General features: G+C 46.4%; 1 protein-coding gene across 3 annotated transcripts in view; it reads right to left on the bottom strand.

Moving 5' to 3' along the window:
- Nucleotides 1-7018, bottom strand: part of Mapk6 (mitogen-activated protein kinase 6) — a 47559-nt gene that overhangs the window by 26464 nt on the left and 14077 nt on the right. The window contains exon 2 of one of the 3 annotated variants that reach the window (XM_029561939.1): nucleotides 169-586. The exons of 1 other annotated variant lie outside the window; for it this stretch is intronic. The gene's annotated coding sequence lies outside the window, so the exon portion shown is untranslated. The remainder of the gene's footprint in view (nucleotides 1-168; nucleotides 587-7018) is intronic. One more of the 3 variants, XM_008829768.2, reaches the window with a different exon arrangement.

Raw genomic sequence — 7018 nt, 5'->3', positions numbered from 1 at the left:
CGGCAGGGGCGGGCGGCAGACGGAACAAAAGCGCCTTTGTTGAGCGGCGGCCGCCCGGAGGGTCACACACAATGGACGCGGGAGCCGCCGCCGCCGCCGCCGCCGCCGGGCCCGCCGCGCCGCGTCCCTCCCGACCGCACGCACACGGACACACACACACACACATACTCACGGGACTTCTCCGACTCATCGAGGGAGTGCTGGGCCCGCGGACAGCCCCCAGGGTCGGCTCAAGTCTCCGGCTTTGCTGGCGGCAGCGGCGTCTCCGAGGCTCTCGCTTTGCCGCAGTCGCCGCCATGTAACCCCGACCCGCGAGAGAGGGCGCGGAGAGGAGGCGAGGCCTCGCGGAGGCACGCCCCCTCACGTCACAGGCTCACTCCACGGCGGCCCCGCCCCCGCCGGCCCGGAGCGCTGCACGCGCCGGAATTTCCAACGCCCGTGACTGCGCTGGGCGGTGGTAGCTGCACGCGCCTCCCGGGCGGTCTGGGCCTTAGCAAGTGACCAAACGAGGCGAGCGTTTGCTGAGCACCTGCCCGGTCCAAGATGGTGGGCCTCGGGTGGAAGATGCTGGAGACTGGACCTCCACCTGGAGTGGCCGGAAGGCAGAGTTAGTGCAGGTGCAAAGATCAGAGCGTCCCGAGGGCATAGGGAAGGCTCCCTGGACAGGTCTCCTCGAGTGGCGTCAGCCTGAACCAAAAACCGCCGGGGGAGATGTAGGGGTGAGGGGGACTGAGAGGAATAGTGTGAGCGAAGACCAAGGCAGGGGAGTGGCCAGCTTGTTGAGGGAGCTAGGATTGGGCCTGTTGTGACTGCATTTGGGACAGATGGACTGTGCGGTATGGTGGGAAAGGTCTTTCGGTGCCCGGTGCCTGTGGGAGGGGGGAGCAGGGAGGGGCCCCTTCTTAGCTAAAAGCAAACATGGGTTTTCGTGGTATAGTGAATCCAAAGAGCCTTTACAGTGCTTTTATTTAAGTATTTATGAAATTAGAGATGCAAAAATGGGGCGTGGTGGTACACTCCTGTAATCTTTGCACTCCAGAGGTATAGACAGAAGGATCAGAAGTTCGAGAACATCCTTGGCTAGAAAAGAGTTCAAGATCAGCCTGTGCTACCTGAGACCCTATCTCACAAAAACGAAAAATTTAGAGATAAGAACCAGCCCTTTTGTTCAATGATAATGATCTGTCATCTATCTATCTATCTATCTATCTATCTATCTATCTATCTATCTATCTATCTATCTATCATCTATATCTGACACACAGTGATCCTTTATCCATTTTGTGCAGCAAGGATCTCTAGAGACCACACAGCGGTGTGAGATTAAGTGCTTTGAATGAACTTGAATGTTTTCTAATACATGGATACATTAAAAGTACTTTAGCCAGGCGTGGAGGCACACACCTTTAATCCCAGCACCAACCCTCCTAACCTGCCTGGTGCTTGGATTATAGGTGAGAGCTGCTGAACCCAGCTCTGTTATATTTAAAGCAATACATCTGAGTACCAGATGCATAGAGAAGAGGATGAATAAACCAAGAGAAACAGCTAGATTTTCAGCACATGAATGCAGCCAGTACCCAGTGTTCAGCTCCACTGGCCCTGCTCTCTCCTCAGATTCCTAGGTTCTTCCCTCTGCTGGAGCTCTTCCACTTCCATCTTTCCTGTTTGATCACCTGGGATGGGGGGAATAAATTGCAAGCAGTATGCCTTCATTCAAAAATTGTATTATGTGGTATCTCTCTTGACTTCCAGTGAAGACAACCAAAATAATTTACTAGTCAGGCAAAACCAAACTTAATGTTTATAGATGTCAAGGGAGACCATGAAGGACTTCCTACTATCTCAAAAGAGAGAGGTCGGGTGATCTAGTTATAAGATCTGAGGGATTTGGTTTAAGGCAGGTCTTTGAGTAAGGGGACTTGATTGAGATTGTGCTACTAAGTGGTGTAATCATTTAGGGTGCGGTAGGCAAGCATTTTGAAGCAAGCCTGGGGGAGTGTAATTGTTCTTTAAACCTAGTAATCTTTGGGATGGGATGGCTCTGCAGTTAAGAGTACTGACTGGGGTGGATATGGTGGCACACGCCTTTAATCCCAGCACTTGGGAGGCAGAGGCAGGTGGATCTTCTGTGAGTTCAAGGCCAGCCTGGTCTACATAGTGAGTTCCAAGCCAGCCCGACTACAGGAAGACCCCGTCTCAAAAAGACATCCTCCCATCCCTGCTCTTGCAGAGGACCCAGGTTCAAGTTCAGATCCCAGCACCCACACTGGCCACTAACAACCATCCTTAACTCTAGTTCCAGGGGATCCAACACCCTCTTTTGACCTCTGTGAGCATTGCATGACATGGGTGCACTTACATGCATGCAGGCGATAAACTCATACACATAAAATAACAATTTTTTTAAAAAAAATCTAGTAATCTTGCTGAGGAGGTGGCCGTTTACCCACTAGGGAGTTAAGTCCACTAATGTATTCTTCTTAAAGGTAGATTTTGAGGAAGTTCCCAAAACCGCAATAAAATATTTGCAAATTCATCTTCTTGGGCAAGAATTTCTTGGAATTAGTCATTCTTACAAACCAGGTGTGGTGGTAAAGTCCTGTCATTCCAGCATTCTGCAGGCTGAGACAGGAGAATCTGGAAGTGAGGTGAGTTCAGCCTGAGCTACATGAGACCCAGTCTCCAAAGCAAGCAAGCAAAGGAAAGAAAAAGAAAAATAAGGGTGAGGGGTATGGGGCTTGGAAATGAACAAAATTCAGTATATACATGTACAAAATGGCCAGAGGAAAACAGAAAAAGTCATTTGTGTACACAGTTGAAGTCACATTCATATAGCTGGTCTAAGTTTGAATCCTATTGTGTGAGTGTAAACAGCCCAGTTCTTTTGTAAGTTTTGTTTTATTTTGTGTTTTGTTTGGAGGGGGATTGTATGTATGTATGTATGTCTATGTAGCCCCAACTAGTCTCAAACTGGGTGATCTGCCTATCTAAACCTCTCCTGTGCTGGAATTACAGGTGTGGACCACCACGACGCCTGACTACACTCAGTTTTTTTAAGCTGCATATTACCATCCTTTAGTGAGTAGAGAAATCATTTTAGTGGGCTGTGACCAGCATATTTCCTTAATGAAACAGCAAAAAGCATCCCTCATAATAAAAGGGTTCAGTGAAGCCTTCAGCTGTGCACCTCATTTTAACAAATCAAAATGCCATCAATTCTAAGATATGCCATTATGCAGATAGAGGAGGGGGGCCTAAATATAATTTTGATGTAGTATATGAAATGCACAAAAATTCAATAAAAAAAGCTGTTATTATAAGAAAAAAGCCTATCAACAGAATGTCTCATTGCTACTTTCTGATTTTGGAGATAGTAAAACATAAGGCACATGTAACTATCCAATCATAATGTAAAATGAATTTCTATTTATTGCTCTTTATTGCTAGGCGAGTTTGAAAGCAGTGGTTGTGGGGGAGGTGTGCAGGAGAGGAAAGGTAAACAGGACTGAGATGAGAGGCTCTAGCTGCTTGCATTGGGCTGGAACAGAAGGAACAGTTGATGGGGGCTGGGGACGGGGAAGGCTCAGCTGGACGAGAGCATTAGAACAGGGCTCAATCTCATCAAGCAGTAGCAGGAAAAAAGACGATTCCAAAGAAGTCACGAGCCTGCAGACAACGCTGTTGAAAACTGAAGTTCGACAGGACCGACGGAGGAAAGATGAGTTGGTGCCAGTCGGAGAAAGCTTTGCCTACTCAAAGTTTTAGATTTCATGTTAATGACAGTAGGAGAGGAATTTAAGTGACACAACATGATCATCATGGCAGCGGCGGTGGTGGTGGTGGTGGTGATGGTGGTGGTGGCAAGGGGGGGGGCGGCGATGGCAGAGGTGGTGTTGGCGGCAGCCTGATGCTAGAGCTACAATGTAAGGCTTCCTGCATACTAAGCAAACATTCTATCACTGAGCTCCAGCCCCAGCCTTGCACCTGATATTTTGGACTAAGACTGCCTTAATGGGAAGGGTCCATTGATATATGAAAGACTGAAGAGAGCACAGGAGAGCCCTTTGTTTCCTCTGCTGTCTATCTAACTTACCTAAGTCTGCCAATGATACTTTGATGTCCTTTTAAGAAGCCCTCAGCTGGGTGTGGTGGCACGTGCCTTTAATCCCAGTGCTCAGGAGGCAGAGGCAAGCAGACCTCTGTGAGTTTGAGACCAACCTGATCTACATAGTGAGTTCCAGGCCTACTGGAGCTACAGGAATCTCCTGTCTCAAAAACAACAAAAACAAAAAACAAAAAATGCAGAGCATCCAAGTTAGGTTCCCAGCACCCACATCTGGTGGCTCACAATGGACTCCAGCTCCAGGAGATCCAACACCCTCTTCTGGCTTCCTCATGGGCATAAATCTATACTCACATAAGCATACACATAATTAAAAATAAATTTTTTTTAAAAGGAATCCACCCTTTCCTGTTTGAGTGAAAATTATTTTTGTGATTAACAACAAGCCAAACTGTGGTTAAAGCATAAGAGAAAGGCAGGGAGGAAGGGGGAGAGTGCATTTAGATGGTTTTTACATCTCTGATGGGAGAGAAAGAGAGGATGACAGTTTCTGTTTTGGTGCTAGGAATCAAACCCAGATCCTTGTGAATGCTAGGCCAGTACTGTGCTATAGAACCCTAGCTCTACCCAGGAAATGGCAGTTCTTGAGGTAGAATACAGTGGGTTCAGTGAATGCTTAGATTAGGAGGTGGGGTTGGGGTGGGATGGGGTGGGGAGTGCTGAGTCATCCAGTTACTCCCACTTCACCCCTTATTCAAATTCCTCCTTTAGACTACCTGTTTAATCTTTTCACACTTATATTACTCAGTAAGGATAAACAGACATTGAGATTTTTTTTTTTTTCAAAATGAAGGAGAAACAGTTCTCAGCAATATAAACTAACCTTGATGCCAATCCCTGGAAATTTTGTATGAAAATCACTGAACACGGTGTGTCAGGGCACACATAGCAGGTCATCATGGATTCTTCTCGAGTAAGACATTACAAAGAAATACAACTTCCTCTCTGGACAGGATTATTACATTACTAAACCAGGATGTTGCTCATTTCAGGAAAGCAAGACACCTTTGCAGATAAAATGGAGAAATGGGGGTTTAAATGATTACAGAGAAAGGTTGATTACAAAGATTGCTGATTAAAGACATGTTAAGCCAGGCTTGGCGCACAACTTTAATCCCAGCACTTGGGAGACAGAGGCAGGTAGATCTTTCTGAGTTTGAGGCCAGCCTGGTCTACATCATGAGTTCCAGGCCAGCTGGGGCTACAGGGAGACCCAGTCTCAAAACGACAATAAATAAATAAATAAGTAAATAAAAATAAAGACATATTAGCCTTTAAAAGGTAATACACATTTTTCTTTTTTCCTAGTCTCAAGTAAATGTTTTTCAACGTTTTAAGATACTTTAAGGGAGCTACAAAGAAAGATTACAGTAGGACAGATGGCAGAGTAATTAATCTGTATGGGGTGTAATGACCCTTTTAAAAAAGATGGCATTTGGGGACTGAAGAGATGGCTCAGTGGTTAAGAGCGCTGGCTGCTCTTCCAGAGGACCCAGGTTTAGTTCCCAGCACATGGTGGCTCAAAAGCACCTGCAACTCCAGTTCTAGGGGATCTGACATCCTCTTCTGGCCTCTTTGGGTGTTGTACACATGTTGTGCACGTGAATACATGCAGGCAAAACATACACATAAAAAAATCCTTTGGGTGCTGGAGAAATGACTCCACAGTTAAGAGCACTTTACTATTAACTGGGTGTGGTGGTGCACACCTTTAATTCTAGCACTCAGGAGGCAGAGGCAGGTGGATCTCTGTTTGAGGCCAGCCTGGTCTAAGTAGTGAGTTCCAACCCAGCTGGGGCTACAGGGAGAAAAGACGAAATAAATAAATAGATCTTTTTGTTTCAAAAAGACCAAATAAATAAATAGATTTAAAAACGCCTTTAGTCCCAGCACTCAGGAGGCAGAGGCAGGTGGATCTCTGTGAGTTCAAGGCCAGCCTGGTCTACATAGTTCCAGGACAGCTGGGCAACAGGGAGACTCTGTCTCAAAAAGACAAAAGACAAAAGAGCATGTACTGTTCTTTCAGAGGACCTGGGTTCAGTTCCCAGCACCTACATGATGGCTAACAATGGTCCTTAATGCTAGTTCCAGAAGATCTGATGCCCTCTTCTGGCCTCTGAATGCATTACACACACATACATATATGCAGGCAGAACACTCATGCACATAAAAATATTTTAAACATCTTTTTTTTTTTTTTTTTTGGTCTTTTTGAGACAGGGTCTCCTTGTAGCCCCAGCTGTCCCGGAACTCACTATATAGACCAGGCTGGCCTTGAAACCACAGAGATCTGTCTGCTTCTGCCTCCCAAGTGCTGGGATTAGTCTTTTCTTAAAAAGATAGCATTTGGTGAGGTATGGTGGCTCATGTCTTTAATTCTAGCACTTTAGAGGCAGAGGCAGGTGAAGTTCAGTACAATAGAGGCAGCATGATTTACATAGTGAGTTCCAGGACTGCTGGGACTATAGGGAAACCCTGTCTCAAAAGGCAGAGAGAGAGAGAGAGAGAGAGAGAGAGAGAGAGAGAGCGCATTGGCCACCTTTAATTCCAGCATTAAGGAGGCAAAGGCAGGTGGAGCTCTGTGAGTTCAAAGAGTCATGTTTACATAGCAAGTTCCAAGCCAGCAAGGGCTACGTAGTGAGACCCTGCCTCAAAGAACAAACAAACAAACCCACAGAGCTGGAGAGATGATTCAGCAGTTAAGAGCACTGGCTGCTCCTGCAGAAGACCTGGATTCGAATCCCAGGATCCACATGGCAGCTAACTCCAGTTAGTAACTCCAGTTCCAGGGGATCCATCACCCTCCTCTGTCCTCCCCAGGCACTGCACAACACAGGTGCACTTACACACATGCAGGCATAACACTCATACACATAAAACAAAACAAATCTG

The sequence above is a fragment of the Nannospalax galili genome, unplaced genomic scaffold, assembly GCF_000622305.1.
Source record: "Nannospalax galili isolate Female #2095 unplaced genomic scaffold, S.galili_v1.0 scaffold213, whole genome shotgun sequence".
Lineage (NCBI taxonomy): Eukaryota > Metazoa > Chordata > Mammalia > Rodentia > Spalacidae > Nannospalax > Nannospalax galili.
Note: the sequence above shows the minus strand (reverse complement) of the source record. Positions and strands in the feature narration are given on the sequence as shown.